This window comes from Callorhinus ursinus, unplaced genomic scaffold (assembly GCF_003265705.2).
Source record: "Callorhinus ursinus isolate GAN/ISIS: 27379988/994484 unplaced genomic scaffold, GSC_fseal_2.0 scaffold26, whole genome shotgun sequence".
Lineage (NCBI taxonomy): Eukaryota > Metazoa > Chordata > Mammalia > Carnivora > Otariidae > Callorhinus > Callorhinus ursinus.
The window spans coordinates 19,083,158-19,100,652 of record NW_027397088.1 but is presented as its reverse complement, the minus strand read 5'-3'; the positions used below and the strand labels follow the sequence as shown (position 1 = coordinate 19,100,652).

Here is a 17,495-nt window from a genome sequence, read left to right as displayed (position 1 = left end):
GGCACTTGACATCTTTCTGAACCTCACAAAAAGGGAAAAGCATTTTGTTCCATAAGAGAGGACATCTGCTCCCTGAAGGCTTACTGGTCATCTCAGGAATGAGGGTCTATGTTCTTTTTCTTTTCTTTTTAAAAACATCTGCAGGGTATAAGCAATGCATACCACTATCCCACACTCTACTTGGATGAGGGGCTTGGCTTTGAGATGATGGAATCCTAGGACACTAGAACTTTACCTTTATTTTATAGATATCATTGTTTTAAGATATTATTTTATAAACAAGAAATACAAGGCTCAGAGAAATAAGGTAATTTGTCCAGCCCATATAGCTATTTAATTAAAGAAACAAGACTTGAAAATTGTTTCTTTTCTTCTTCATTACTATGTTTTATTCATGTAAATTTGTTTTATTTTGTTTTTAAAGGATGTTCTCTTTATACCCCCTGTCCTAGAGCATAGAAAAAATATTGTTTCCATTAGGCAGAAGCAAAGCAGAGACACTGTGTGGTAAAGAGATTCAAGGTCCAGGTCAAGAGATACTCAGTAGCAGATAATAGTAATGTATATACAATGAGAAAAGCCCTGTATAAATCACTGTAGATACATCTGGGTTGCGAGTATGGGTTATTAGGACCACCATAGATTGAGACAATCACTGATTGTTGTATTCTCCTCAACATTGTGCCTTCAATCTTGAGCCCTATTATAAAAAGAGCTATGCAAACCCTACATCAAATCAAAAAAAGAGATGGGCATGCATTTTCTACTTGTCTGTAGAAGACCTCCCAAGTACCCAATCGTCACCTACAAAAGCAAAGATAATGTTTTCCCTGTCTTAGTTGAACTGCCTACCTGCTTATTGCCATAATTTTGCAACATTTAGTGGGCAGCTCTGATAAAACAAGAGAGAAGCAAACATGAGATCTGCTCGTTTGGAGCAGTTGCTGTCCTATGTCCAAGACAGCCATTATATACACTAAGCACAGATGAAGGAAAAGATGACACAGAGAAAGGGCTTGCCTGTGATGTTCAGACTTAAAAGCTTACACGTTGCTTGGTGTTTCATTGGAACATAAAGCTATTCCCCAAGGTGTCTGCTGTTGTCTGGCTTTGCATCTGAGATACCTCCCTGAGGATGACCTCTATTTCGAAGGTAGAGCCTGCACTGTTCTGTGACTATTGCAGAAACTGATGGTATGTTCAGCCTCCTTGGCAGGCAGAAACGTATGAAGAATGGTCTCACATAGCAGAGTCCTCGAGTCCTTTCCCAAACTTCTAAAGGTCCTGATTGCTCTTGTGGTCTCTGCTTTCAGTTAACAAATGTGTATTGATGATATAAGACCCAAGTTGGAATTGGGACACACCCTAGATTTTTAAATTTAGCGATTTACCAATAATATGTATTGTCTATAGCAGATCAGGAATTTCACATAGCTTTCTTTCTTGTTGTTTAATTAAAAGCTCTCAACTCTGAGGTAGAGATTAATGTCCCATTTAAGTGGAGGCTCAGAAAGGAGGTGTGGCCATATTTCCACAGATGAGATGTAAGATCACCATTGGTCCCAGTTGCCATGGATAATTACTTACAGATCTTCACTTGACTCTTAATACCAGATGTAATCAATGCATTATATGATCACCCTAGTTAATTCAGGTCAGAATTGATCCCATGCAAAATTGTGGAGTGCCTCTTTGGGCCTTTCTTGTATCACTGACTAGGCCTCCTCCCTTCCTCCCTCCTGGCAACATAATTTCCCAGACTCAACTCTGTGTGATCCTGACTCATTCTGTCTCAGCTGGTTAGTCATTGGTTGCTGTTAAATATCGGTATGGCTATAGTCCCACAGGCATCCTTCATCCACAAACCGGCCAAGAGTTCCCAACCATTCCGCTCTACAAACTTCAATCCGGCCACCACCTCCACATTCACAGAATGATGTGAAAGCTTCTGGGTGTGAAGCCGTCATTAGGATTATACCTTGTCGATGTGTCCTTATGTCATTTCTAATCTGTGCTTCCACAGAACTCTGTATATGGCTTTCCCTCCGTGACTCATAACCTTGCAAAGTGATTATCTATCTGTCCTACAATATTATAAAATTATAAAGAGCTGAGATAGTGTGATGTTAATGCATTCTCAGTACCTAACAGAGTGCCTGAAATAAAATAAAATAAAATAAAATAAAATAAAATAAAATAAAATAAAACATAAAATAAAATAAAATTATAATAAAATAAAATTAAAATAAAATAAAAGCCTCGACAAATAAGTAGAAGAATCCACTTTTCTGCTCCTTTCCTTTGTTCTCCCAATTCTGTTTTTGTTTTGTTTGTTGTTGTTCGTTTGTTTGTTTGCTTAACATAAACAGAAATTTATTGTCTCACAGTTCTGGAGCCTAGAAGTGTGGAGTCTAGGGGTTGCAGAATCAAACTCTCTCTGAAACCTTTGGGGGGAATACTTGGTGCCTCTTCCTAGCTTGCAGAGATGATGGGCTATCACATGGCCTCCTCCTGCGAGCATGTGCAGGCTGGGAGTCTTGTAACTTTGTGAGTGCTGACTCTTTTCCAAGACTTTTGGTCATCAACTTTGCTTTTGCTCCTCAACTTCCAAGGATTTCCTGATTCCCCACTATTTACTGAGTCTTTTGGTTCACTACATTTCCTGGTATTTATATTGTTATGATGTTTGTCTTTCTTCTTTGCTGTGAATCTACTTTGCAACCTGACTTTGCAGCAGGTCCAACTGTTTGAATACCCAGACTCTACTGGAGACAAGCACAGTTTGCTGGTGTGGCCTGCTTTGACTCCTGATACCTGTCCAAACTCCACCACCTTCTCTCCTTTTTGCAACATTGGATCTTGGAATTAAAAGATGTGGCTTTGAACCCTAGCTCCATATCCAACCCTCTTGAACTCCCATTCCACATCTGTGGAAAATAGGTAGTAACAATACCCTCTTCTCAAGAATGAATGAAATAAAATATGTAGAAGGACTTGGCAAATCAACACCAAGCTGCTTCTGCCACATCCACAATTAAGGGGCAGACCATTGCTGCTTTGCGCTAGTCAAAAGAAGGTTCTTAAACACAGAAAATCCCCCTCAAACCATAATCACAAGGCTCTCCTAGAGCAAAGAGTGAACTCATTAATATTTGGCATATCACCTTGGAAAGATAGCCAGCTCTGGACTAGATCATCTTTGGAACCAGTGAGAACTGCTGCTTTATAGTTTGCTAAATTTAGATCCGTGAGACACATCGAGCTAAAGGTTGAATGTTCTCTAAACTTAGAATCATGTTTGTAAATTATTTTTAAATCAGTTTCTTAGAATTCTAAGCAATTCTGGGTGTTTCAGCCTGACAATATGTTTTTTACAGCATATAACAAGTGCAGAAATTACAAACAATGGGCTATTGATCTGCAATAGCCTTTAGAAACAGAAAAAAAATAAGACTTAAGGAATTAAGCCAGACACAGCAGTGCCTATCTTGAGTAAAGTCTTGTATTAAAATTTCAGATGAACAGGCCTAAAAACCTCAGAGAATTCTGTCCAGTGGAATTTGGAAATATTTTCCAAATTTTATTCATTTCATCGTCAAATTATTCCAACCATGTTTCTGTTTTGTAAAATATAGAGCTCACAACATTGATATTTTCTGTAAAAGAAAAATGCTATTTTTAAGAATATAACTCTTTTCTCCTTTGTGGGAAGGTTTCAGAGATTATAGTCAAGGGAAGTGCTTATAGAAAATAGTAAATGAATGAGAAAGTCGGACACTCCCAAGTATAATTACAGATATTAAAATGCTGTGTTAGTAATAATTTTAAGTGTTTATTAATAAATAAGTTATAAAATAAATAAGTCCCAGGTATGAAAAAGCATAGCATAGGAAATAGTCAATAATATTAGGCTAATTTTGTATGGTAATAGATGGCAACTACATTTATCATGATGAGCATTTTATAACATATAGAATTGTTTAATCTTTATGCCCTACACTGGAAACCAGTATATGTTGACTATACTTCAGCTAAAAAATTTTTAAAAGTTTGAATTATTTTCTAACTTAATTTTTTTTAAAGATTTTATTTATTCATTTGAGAGGTGAGAGAGAGCGTTAGCGAGAGAGAGCATGAGTAGGAGGAGAGGAAGAAGCAGAACCCCCCCGCCAAGAGGGGGAGCCCAACATGGGGCTCAAACCCAGGACCCTGAAATCATGACCTGAGCCAAAAGCAGATGCTTAACCAACTGAGCTACCCAGGCGCCCCTAACTTATATGCTTTTTAAGGTTCTTGTGATCATTGGTCTTTAGTTGAAAATGCACTTGAAATGCACCCTAAGCTAAAGTGGTTTAAAAGGTCTTGAAATTTGGGGGCCGATGATGGTTGTGTTATAAATACCTCTCCTGGTGCAGATGTGACTTCTACCTTTTGCTTTGCTGCACTATTTCATAAATCATAATCCTCTCTCATGATCACAGTGTGTTGCTTTGAGCTGGCTAAATAATAGTTGAAAATCTTCGAAGAGCTTGTGTAATGTCTGGAACATACTCCTCTAAAGGTCTGTACATTTTTGGAAGCCCTGTGCTCTGTTCAAGATAGTCAAAGGGAGTTAGAGGATCATCGTGCTGACTGTGGCACCTGCAAGTTTAAGGATACTTCAAATATTCATTTTTAATCCATGCTTCAGCTCATTTCCATGCTATTCATATTCTTGCAGCAGTAAACCAGTTAAGCATGATTGATGGGAAAGAACTGTACACATTTAAGGAGGCCTATACCAGAAGAGGTAATGCTACAGCCATGAGCTGGGAAGCTTTTTCTAGAAAGGGCTAGATAGTAAATAGTTCTGATTTTAAAGGCCATACAATCTCTTTTGCAACGACTGGATTCTGCTGTCATGGTGTGAAATCAGCCATACACAGTGCGTTAAGTGAATAAGCATCACAGTGTTCCAATTAAGTTTTATAAAGAGACAACGGGGCAGATTGGGGCTGTGGGTTGTTATTTGCTCACACCTGTTCTAAGCAGTTGCTTTGTCACTGCTTATCATTTTTTAGCCCCTTGTTCTCCACAGAGAGGATTCAGACCAACACAGAAGATTAGAGGGATGTTAATCATCATCAAAACTCAAGACAAGGCCTCCAATTTAGGGCCATAGGTGAAAGAGCTGCTTTGGGAGAGAGTAAGTGATTGCCTTTCTAATCCTACAGGCCTTATTCAAAACAAATAAACAGCTGAGGTGAGAAATTAAACCAAGAAGACAATGTTCCCCTGTCCTTGGATGAGTCTCAAAGCCTCTTCTCTGCAGTAGTTACTGAGGAGTTGGCTGTACATGGATAGATTGTCTAGGAACCCAACAGAGACTTGAGTTGAAATCCAGGGAGAATGGAGTCAGTTTCTAGGATGGAGGCATTGTGGTACTGAGTGGCTGATGACTCACACTCTTTGTCTCACCTCCTCTTCTTGTGGCTTAAATGTAAGCCTTTTTCTGCTTGTTTTCACATCCAGAGAAAGGGGGGAGAAGGGTGGGGAGGGGGATTAAAACAAATAATTGAAGAACAGAGGGTAGAGAGGCAGAAATGGCACCAAAAAAAAAAAAAAAAAAAAAAGAGAGATGAGGAAATAGACAAGGTGAGACAGATCTGGCTCTAAGGAGAGAGTCTGAGTAAGGGGAATTATTTGGGGCACCACCATTTTTGCCTCCTTTTGCTCTGTCCTGCTACTCCTAGCACCCATCATGAGTACCACTTGATGGACCCCAAAACCTTCTCTCTGCCTTGGGCAGGACTTGTACCTCCAGGCTTCTCTTCTCTTTCCCCTCTCTCCTCTCTTCGAAATTTTCAGATGATCTCAGATAGCTCCTAAAAAGAAGAGCAGTCACTTTTATACTAATGTATAAAAATCTGTGCCCTCGTCCCTGAGATTCTGATGACAACCGGTCCTTGTCACATTTCCATTCCTAGCATCCTCACGTCTGTCATTTCCTTTCCATTTCCATTGCCAGCGCCCTGCTCCAGCCCTGTATTGCCCTCATCTTCTCTAGTTAACCATGGAGATGCGAGAGTCTTCTATTCTTCCAGTAGTGAACAAAGAGAACAGATCCTTGGAACTTGATGAACACAGTGTTGTTTCACTACAGAATGTCCATATTCCATGAGCATTCTGTTACTTTTGATGCAACTGAATCTGATAAGTGTTTTTAATGGTATAAACCAAGATTTATCTGAATTCCTCTTGAGTTGTGCCCTCACTGGACTTCAGGAAGCTGGGTCTAGTGTGGAAGTGGATAGGGAGGGCTGCTAGATATGGAATGAACTGAAAACAAAAGAGGAATCTGGGTGAACACAAGCTATGGGACTTGCCTTGTGTGGGAGAGGGCTTCAGCAGGAGGGTGAGATGGCAGATGGCCTGCTACTCAAAGTCACAGACAAGCCCATGTGCATAACGTTCTCTTTTGCCAAGGACCAGAAGTACAAGTCACTTTAAAGAAAATGGGGATGATTATAAGAACACAGGTGGCCTGAACCTGAAGTCAGAAACCCAACACATATATGACAGTTTTAGGGTCTCACTAACATATCGTCATGTTACTCTATTAATTCTATTAATCATTAATAAATACTTATGCCATTCACTGTTCTAGTCAATGAAGATGCAACAATAAATACAACAGTCAAAGCCTCCTCTTCTATCGTGGAATTATATTCTTGTGGGAGGTGGTAGATAATGAAGTAGGAAATAACCTAATAACAGAGAAGGGGAGTACAAGGAGGGAATGAAACAGGCCAGTGGAGTAGAGAATGACTAGAAGGATCTTATTGTAGATTGGATGGTAAGGGGACAAGTACTGAATAACAATAAGAAGGATCCAACCATGCACAAGAGTTCAACCCAAATAGAAGGAGTAGGAGCACAACAGTCTGAGACAGAAACAAAAATAACACCAAAAACAAAATAAAAAATTCAGTATGATCGGGACGTAGGAGCCACCATGAGAGCAGACAGAGATGAGATGTGAGAGATAGGCAAATGTCAGTAGTTTGGAGCCTTTTGGCGGGAGAACAACGTATGAGTTTAATTTAGATGGGAAACCACTGATAGGTTGTAAGGAGAGGAGTGAACTAATTTTTTTTACCTCCCTTCATTACCCATAACATCACTCTGGTAACAATTCTACTCCTCAATACTCATCTTCTCTGTTTCCCTTTTCTTTGTGAATGGCTATATTTTTCACTCAAAGTTCCAGAGGAAGCCAAGGATTTGACTAGGTAATTAATTACCCTTAATCAGGCTACCTCATGAGTTGCTGGATGAACCATGGATGGACCACTCTTGGGTTAGCTTTCAAGTTTTGGTACTAGCAGTGGACACACCTGTTCAGAGGAAAACTTAGTTTAGGTTCTATGAATTAGAAGTTCAGGGCAAGTGCATTTTAATTAGAATGGATAGAGTGTCAGGAAAGGGAGACTGATGTGTTCAATTCATACCTTCTGCATGCTTAAATTAAACAGCAAACTAATTAAAAGTAATTGAAGTAAAATGCATATAATATTGTGTATTACATTATATAATTGTCATATTTTCTATATTATATTATTAATATGGTGTATACTTTACATACATAAAATAATTATATCATATAAAGTTATTTACTTCCTGGTCTACAGAATATATTTTCCTAGAAAACAGGGATGATGGTTTATGTTAAATCAGACCCAGTCTTCTTGGCCCTAGACGCATGTCTGGCAACATGGTTTAAAGAGATTAGCTCATGGTTTGTAGTCCTTGATGGAGATGTCTTTGTGCATCTTCTTGGCAGCTCTGCAGATATTCTGCCCATATACATCTGGTGTATTGCTGTGAAATGTTGCATTCATAACATCTAAAGCACCTGTTCCTTGTTACTTTCCTTGCTGAGAAGTAAGTAGTTTACATTTTATCTTACCCACATACTTTTGAGGTGTCTTAGAGATCCTGGATCAATCTACTCAGTCATAGGTTAATCTCACACCCATGAAATAAAAAGATGTCCCTAAGATACCAAGCAAGATATTGGCAAAGCCCAGAATAGAACCTGTGTATTCCATTTTCTATTTCAATAAGTTTTATAATTGTGTCTGGAGAGGGAAAGGTGAGTGGGAAAAATAAAATAATGCAACATGTGGGAAAACTGAAACATAGGAATTGACTTTGGAGAAAGGCAGTGGTGGGGATAATAAAGGGGGACAAAGCACATTGAGAAAAAGAGACAATGGGATGGAAAATGAGTATAAGAAAAAGGAAGTATCCAATATAGAAAAGTAGACGATATGACCCATACAATGTTTTAAAGTCAGTGTAATCCCTTTAAATCTTAAGAGAATTTTTTATATGGTAATGTTTTAAATAGATTGATTTCTTTGAAGGGCTTTTGTCATGAAAGTGAGAAGTAATCAAAAATTTTCTTGACTATGGTTCTATATCCAATTTAAATGGCATGGCTTGACTCATCTATAATTGCCTGATAATTTCCAAAGGTGGTAGATGCAGAGTAAAGCAGACTTATTGACCAGGAGAGCTATAACCTTTGAGTCAGCAACTGTCTGGGCCCTGTTGGATGATCAGAGTTCAGCAGAGGCCTTCAGGATTCTCTTTCTTCTTTCCTACTATGCTTTAAGTATTTCTTCCTATAGTGCTTTGCTTTGAGGACTAAAGAGGCAGAATCCTTTGAGTATTACTCTCTATGAAAAATATTCTTTTGTTTCATAGATATGATATGCTGCTCTAGGCAGGAACTGACAAGCTTTTTCTATAAAGAATCAGATAGCAAATATTTCAGGGCTTGCTAACCATACTTACTGTTGTGGGCCAACATACAGTTGCAACTACTCAACTTTACCAGCATAGTGCAAAAGATACAAAAAGGTTTACAATACATAAGGAAATGGGTATAACTGTATTCCAACAAATTTTATTTATAAAACCAGTTTATGCACATTTGAAATTTTCAAGCTAGAAGAGCAGAAAGAAAATAGAATAAAGAAAACTGAAGAAAGCCTAAGGACTTTTGGGATATAATCAAGTGGACTAATAGATGCATAATTGTAGTCCCAGAAAGAGAAGAGAGAGAAATGGGCAGATAGCTTATTTGAAGAAATAATGTCCCAAAACTTTTCAAGTTTGAGAAGAGTAATAGACATACAAATTTAAGAAGCTCAATCAACTCTAGCTATGAAAAACCCAAAGAAGTTCACATCAAGATGCGTTATAATCAAACTGTCAAAAGTTACAAAAAGAGAATCTTAAAAGCAGCAAGAGGAAAGTGGCTGATCATGTATAAAGAGGCTTCTGTAAGATCATCACCAGGTGCCTCAGCAGAAACCTTGCATGCCAGAAGAGGGTGGATGATATATTCAATGGCCTGAAAGAAAAAACTGTCAACCAAGAATACTATATCCTACAAAATTGTCTTTCAAAAATGAAGGAGTAATTATGATTTCCCCAGATTTAAAAAAAAAAACTTCCTCAAATAAGCAAAAGCTACAGGAGTTCATCACCACTAGATTTACCCTATAATAAATGCTAAAGGGAGTCCTTCAACTTCAACTGAAAGGACACTAGACAGCAACACAAAGTCATGAAAACATAAAGGTTTCTAGTAAAGGTGAATATGTAGACAGATATAGGATCCTGTAGAATTATAATGTTGATGTGTAAGTCACTTTTAACTAGTGTATAAAATTCAAAAGACAGGGGCACCTGGGTAGCTAGTCAGTTAAGTGTCTGCCTTCAGCTCAGGTCAGGATCCCAGGGTACTGGGATTGAGTCCTGCATCAGGCTCCCTGCTCACTAGGGAGCCTGCTTCTCCCTCTGCCTACTACTACCCCTGCTTGTGCGCTCACTCTCTCGCTCTCTCATTCTCAAATAAATAAATAAAATCTTAAAAAAATTCAAAAGACAAAGTGCAAAAATATAATTCTATGTTAATAGAGAAACAATATAAATCAAGGTAATTTGAGGGGGCAGAGATGTAAAGGAGAGTTGGTGATTAAAGTTATTGTCAGTTTAAAGTAGATTGTTATATCCTTATGATGTTTTATGTAATACTCTTAGGAAAATACACAAGGAAAATACCTTTAGAAGATGCACAGAAAGAAATCAGAAAAGAATCAAAGCATGTCACTATAAAAAAAAATCAAAGAAACACAAAGAAAGGCAGTGAGAAAGAAAAGAAGGACAAAACACTACAAGAAGAAAACAGCAAAACGACAAAGTTCTTTCCTATCAGTAATTGCTTTAAACGTAAATGGATTAAACTCCCCAATCCAAAGATAGAGATGAGCTGAATGAATTTAAAACAAAACAAAACAAACAAAAAAACAAGATCTAACTATATGCCATCTACAAAAGTCTCACTTCAGGTGTAAAGATACAGGCTGAAAGTGAAAGAATAGAAAAAGATATTCCATACAAATGGAAACCAAAGGAGAGCAGAGCGGTCATACTAATATCGGACCCAACAGAAAAAGGTCTCTCTCTCTCTCTCTCTCTCTTTCTCTCTCTCTCTGTGTATATATACTATTTACCACAGCATCAAAAAGAATAAATACTTAGGAACAAACTTAATCAAGGAGGCAAAAAACTTGTACACTGAAAACTCTAAAATGTTGCTGGAAGAAGTTAAAGAAGACAGAAATAAATGGAAAGACTGCCGATGTTCATGGTTGGAAGACTTAATATTGTTAAAATGTCCATATTACTAAAAGTGACCTACAGATTCAATGAAATCCCCATCAAAATTCTGATGGCATTTTTTTTTCAGAAATAGAAAAATCCTAAAATTTATATAGAATCTCAAGGGACATGAATAGCTAAACCAATCTTGAAAAGAAGAACAGATTTAAAGGCCTAACACTTCCTGATTTCAAAACATGTTACAAAACTGCAGTTTCAAAACAGTGTGGAACTGATATACAGACAAACATATAGACCAATAGAACAACATAAATCCCAGAATTAAGCCCTTACATATATGGTCAAATGATCTTCAACAAGGGCATCAAGTCCACTCAGTGGGGAAAGTGTAGTCTTCAACAAATGGTGTTGGGAAAACTATATTTCTACATGCAAAAGAATGAAATTAGACCTTACCTTGTACTATATGCAAGAGTAATTAAAAATGGATATAAAGACCTAGAATATAAAATTCATAGAAGAAAATATGGGGAAAAAATCTTTATGACATTGCCTTCAGCAATAATTTCCTGGCTATGATGCCAAAAACACAGGTGAAAAGCAAAATAGACACATGGGTCTACATCAATCTTAAAAACTTCTGCATAACAAAGGAAACAATCAACAGAGTGAAAAGGCAACCTACAGAATGGAGAAAATATTTGCAAATCATATATCTAATAAGGGGTTAAAATCTAGAATATATTAAAAAAAAAACTACAATTCAACAACAACAATATAATAGGCAGGCTTGAATAGACATTTTTCCAAAGAGAAAGTACAAATGGCTAATAAGTGTGTGAAAAGATGCTCAACATCACTAATCATCAGAGAAATACAAATCAAAACTGCAATAAGATATAACATCAGACCCATTAGTATGGCCATGATAGAAAAACAAAATAAACAAAACAAACAAAAATGAAAATACCAGTGCTGGTGAGGATGAGGAGAAGTGGAACCCTTGTGCACTGTTGGTGGGATTGTAAAATGGTATAGACACTATGGACAACAATATAGAGGTTTCTCAAAAAATTATAAATTGAACTACTATATGATCCAGCAATTCTATTTCTGGGTACATATCTAAAGGAATTGAAAGCAGAGAGAGCCTGAAAAGGATGTTGACACACTCACATTCACTGGAGCATTATTCACAATAGCCAAGAGGGAGATGAAGCCCAAATGTCCATGGCTGGATGAATAAAAAAATATATGATATGTACATACAATGGCATATCATTCAGCCTTAAAAAAGGAAATTTTGTGGATGAATCTTAAGATCATTATGTTAAGTGAAATAAGCCAGTCACAAAAAGACAAATACTGTATGACTCCACTCGTATGAAGTATCTAACTTAGTCAAATTCATAGCAGTAGAAAGTAGAATGATTATTACCGAGGGCTAGGGGACACAAAATAGGGAGTTGGTGTTCAATGGGTAGAGAGTATTGGTTTTTCTTTTTCTGTTTTTTTTTTTTTTTTTTTTCTTGAGAGGGAAAGAGCGCTTGTGCATGAGCTGGGGAAAGGGCAGAGGGAGAGAGAATCTCAAGCAGACTCCCCACTGAGCATGGAGCCTGACATGGGGCTCGATCTTATGATGCTGAGATCATGACCTGAGTCAAAACCAAGAGTCAGTTGCTTAACTGATTGAGCCACCCAGGAGCCCATAGAGTTTTGGTTTTGCAAGGTGAAAAAATTCTAAAGACCTGTTGCATAGCAATGTAAATATACTTAACACTACTGAACCATGCACTTAAAAATTTAAGAAGGCAAATTTTATGTGCTTTTTAAAAAAAAATGTCTTTATTCTACTTTCTTTCTTGTAGCATATTTTATCTTTTTAAATATGCTCCATACCCAACCTGGGGCTCAAACTCACAACACCCCCCGCTCTACAGATTTAGCCAGCGAGGCACACCATGTGCCTTTTTTTTTAAATAACAAAGCAGGTCATGGCAGAGATTTGGCCCTAGACTATAGTTTGCTGATTCTTGCAGAAGAGCAAGCATTTCTGAAACAGAAGGGAAAATGAAAAAGGAGGGCTTTCTGTGTTTCCCAGCGACCTTGAAATAAGGCACTGTCTTGTAAAATCTCCTAAGTTGTGTTAGGGTTAAAAATGGAGCATTTGGCTAAATGTTCTGTATTCATGGAGGAATATTCTGGGGAGAAAGTCCTTTGGATCTGAGGTTGGAGGAGGTAATGACTTGCTGTAGAGAGTGGAGTAAATAGGGAGAAAATGATTAAATGTGGTTTATGTTTGCTAAGTCCCTGTAGTATGAAGGGACTATGTGACTTTCAAGAATGGAAACAAATCATAATTTTAAAAAATATATGCAGTTGGATTTTCCCTCTTGGGATGAGGTTGGTGATAGATTCCCATGTACTCCCAAAAGAACTTTCTTCCAATTTTTCCTAACGAAAGTAACTATTTTAAAAAAAATGTTGGGTTCCATAAGAAATATGTTGATGTCTGTAATTTTTTTGGGGGGGGAGTATGGTTCAATCCCTTGTATGTTTTATTTGCCTAAATTGGATTTTAGAATCTTTGGCAGGGAGCCCAGGTCTTTTACTTGCTCAGGAACAGAACTGTATAGATATAGAGTTAACACAAACATATCACTGAACCTAGTAATCTGAGGGAGGAGTTGAAAGTATAGGATAAATAATATTTAAAAGAGGCCTCTAAAAGAAGGTGCTAATTTCAAAATGGGATTAAACTGGACTGTCAGATATGCTGCCTCCCATTCTCATGGGACCTCAAATAATGTGAAAGTGGTACATTTCTTCTTTCTACCTTTTCTGCAGTTACTTTTGATTGCCTTGGAGAAGTGTTACTATATATATTCACTATATATAGTGAATATATTTGTGAATATATTTGTGAATATATTCATGAATAGTACTTACTTGCCCAGTGGCAAAAATATTCCTATTAATTTGTAACTTCTAACTTGCAGATTTTTCCTGGCTGTCAGGTCAAATTTCTCTGGAAATTTAGGGGAGAAAAAGTTGTTAGTTTGGTAATTTAAAACCCCAGCTTTCTCTCATTTTCCCCAAATGCCAGCACTTGATACATCCTGGTCCATAGAGAGGGCTCTGTTAACCATCAGATTTCTCCTTTATGTAGAAAGGACCCCTTTAGGATCAAAAAGGCACAGGCTTCACCCCATTAAAGTTCTGTGGTTGTGGGAAGCTCAGTATTTGTGCATATTAAAATGGTCAGTATTTTCATAAATGGATACATGCAAATTGTACTGCCATAAATATTATTTTAAGGATCTTATTACCACCACAAATATTCCTTGAGAGTAAATTCCTGGAAATGGAATTTTTTCAGTAAAATCTTTTTATATATATTGCCTTCTTCCTCAGAATGGTTGTACCGATAGATACTCAACATCAGTGTAGGGATGTGGCTATTTTCCAGAAAATGTTCCCCCTACTTCTATCATAACAACAATGAATCCAGACTAGGTACTTTTGGAACAATGGTACAGTTCTCTGATAAAGCCACACATTTGGTGCTTTATGACACCTGTGAAGTAGGCACATTGAAACTTCCATGGCAGAAGAAAGCTGGGGTTTTAAATTACCAAACTAACAATGGACAATTTATGAAATGGTACCTCAGTGGTCTTCAAAGTCTTCTTCTGCTTTAACAAACTGGTGCACTGAATCAGAGGCGATTTATTAAATGTGCCTTTTCATGAAGGAAGCGTCTAGGAGAGGTAGAGAGCATAACTTTAACAAAAACAATTCGATGAACACTGTTGTCTTCAAAAATACCATGGAACTTATTTCATTACTAATGTAGACACCTAGTCAATATTCTTTGTGCATTGCATTGTCAGGAATTATGCTAAGAGTTTGGAGTAGAGGCAAGAATAGAACACTCACTTTGACTTAGGAGCTCACAGCCTCATGGGGTGAGGCATGTGAAGAGTGGTAGCTGACGACACTCAGGGACCTGGCCACAGAATCCTTAGCCTATGTGTTAGGTTGTTGCCTGCACATATGACTGGTGGAAATGAGCTCTGTCCTCTTGTGAGCACAAAAAAAAAAGGGGGGGTGGACATCAGATGCCTTATTACTGCTTACCTCTCCCCCATGGCCAGCTATTGGAATGAATGACCACGTCATTTATCATTCAGCATTTTTTCTATTTAAAACTGGTACATATGGACACCTATGTCAATTTAGTCTAAAATATCAAATATTTCTACAGATTTTTGAAAAAACAGCACCAAAGAGCAGAACGAGTGTGATCACAAAATCCCTCATAAGAGCAAAGATGAGGAGAATTTTGTCTTTAGCCAAAGGACCCATTTGCCTCTTGCTACTCACATCTTCTCTTTGAAAATCAGTGCCATATTTTTTAGGGGCTTTAATCCATGATTATTGATTTTGGGATGTCAATAAAAGCTAGATTTGAAGCCAAAGGAATAATTTCCTCAATCCCACAGTGATTTCGAATACATGGGCTTGAACAGAACATTTTCAGGTAGCTGTGGGTCTTTCAGGGGTTTCTTTTCCTTAGCATCTTTGCCCTGAACACGTCCTGCTGGAATGGCACACTGATTAGAATGTTTACCACATGGTGCTAAAGTGATAAAACAGAACTCGAAATTACTGTTACGCCTTGATAACGTCTGTGTTAAAATATGTATGCATGTGAGAAAAACTGGAAGGGAATAACCTTAAGGTAAAATTATTATGTTAGAGGCAGGAAATTGACGTGATTTATTTTTCACCTTTAAAACTTCTTTAATATTGCCATCCAGACTGCCTCTACGGTTTTTTGAAAGTTTTGTGGTAATAAGGTCAACCATAAACACCTTATCTGAGAGAGGATCAAAGTTATCACCACACCCTGCCAAGGTTGTGCCCTGATTTGGGAAATTCCACTGGTCAGTGACATCATAAAGAAAAATGTGAGCAGCTGACATTGGGTGGCTGGTTTTTACATTTGCAAGTAAGAAAAGAAATGTATCCACCACGCCCAGTCACAGTCTTTTTCAAAAAGAAAGGCCCTTTCAACACCAGGAAGCTATACTTAATGAAGCATCAGAGGCTTCAGGGGAGTGATGAGCCCAGATAATCACCACATACCTGAGGGGACTGGCTTACGGTGCCGAAACCCCACCCTCCCTCTGAACTTTAGGGCTGGTAGGTTTTACCAATACCTCCTGGAATCAACAGTCAGTTGCATACAAAGCACTCATTTCCTTCCCTTTTTCTTTCCTAACAGGTGTCCTCTTCCATTTTAAAAGTTAACAATCCACCCTATTTCAAGTTATAGAAGAGGATCCGGATTTAGTATGTCAATTATGTTATGCTATTCCCCCACAGCTGCTTATATGCCACGGGTAGACATGTGACCTACTGTGACTGAAGGGAAAGATTTACAGATTTTCTATATAGGGTGACCAGTGACCGTATGTCTTGGTTTGTCTGTGACAGTCAGTGTATGCTCCTTTTCCTGCTGTGACTCTTAATAGTGCCCCCTTTCATTGTTAAAAGCATGGTGGTTTAGGAAACAAATCATTATTTCATCCTTATTGTAAACCATACTTAGGGGAAATATATTTCTTACTTTTTTCTCTCCCATTAAATATAAATAAAAATTCCTGTAGCCTAGTTTATAGTCATCTTGAAATCTGAAGGACACCTGTCTTAGGATGACTCTGACCCTGAGATCTGGGAAGTGAAGGGAAGAACCTAAAGAACTCAATATTTGACGACGCAGTTGAGTTGTTGATTTTATAGAGCCTGGATCCTACTCTACCCTGGACTTTTATGAATCAAGAAACAGTATTCTTGTGTATGACGGATTAACCTGTTACTCTGTTACTTGCAGACCAGATGACCCTAGTGATTCATATCCCAATGAATAAGTTCTGCTCTCTTTCTGTAACAAATCTCCATGTGATACAGGCATGTCAGACTTTGATACATTTTCTTCTCCATTATTAATGCCTTGTAAGAACTTTGCCAATTCTATTGAAAGCACTATATTTTTCCAAAAGAAGCAACAATTTCCTATCATTAAGGATGAATGGAAAACTCCTAGAGCACTATTTCTCAAACTCCAATGTGCATAAGAATCATATGAAGGTCTTGTTAAAGTGCAGATACTGCTCAGTAGGTCTGGGTGGGTTCTGAGAGTTTGCATTTCTAACAAGCTCCCAGATAAAGGTAATGCTTGCCTGCACCACGGACCATGCTAGGTCTAACAAGGTCCTAGAGGACTCACAATTTTAAAATATTAATATCATGTAATAATCTCTATGGATTTTAGCCTCCTAAATTATGAATTATTTGGCCTCCTAATTTCCTTTTGATTCACAAAATCTGTTTAGCTATGTTTCTGGTAGATAATTTTCCAAGGCTATCCAAAATAGACAGATGTGGGATGGCAGGCCTGGAAGATACATTGGAGATATTATTAGATGGAATAAATATTCCTATTTGTTTAGGATATAAAGGAATATTGACTTTTTTTTTCCAGGAAGAAAAAATTTGGAAGACTCTCATTCTGACTTTGCTTGTTGGACAACATAGAGTTTGGTATACTAGTGGGCGGATCACTGACTTCCATCCAGATTCTGGCTGCCAAAGCAACCCTGTCACGTCATTTCATCCTGCCAAGGGTCTTTTTCTCACCTTTAACTATGTTGAGGTCAGACCATGTCCAGATTCCTTTTCAGAACCAACGCTCTGCAAACACAATAAGCAACTTTCTGCCACTGGTTTCCAAACCATTTGAGACTATGACC

At 37.7% G+C, this 17,495-nt stretch overlaps 1 long non-coding RNA gene across 2 annotated transcripts in view; it reads left to right on the top strand.

Annotated features, from left to right (window-relative positions):
* Positions 1-17,495, top strand: part of LOC141370139 (uncharacterized) — an 86,825-nt gene that overhangs the window by 6,041 nt on the left and 63,289 nt on the right. The window lies entirely within an intron of this gene.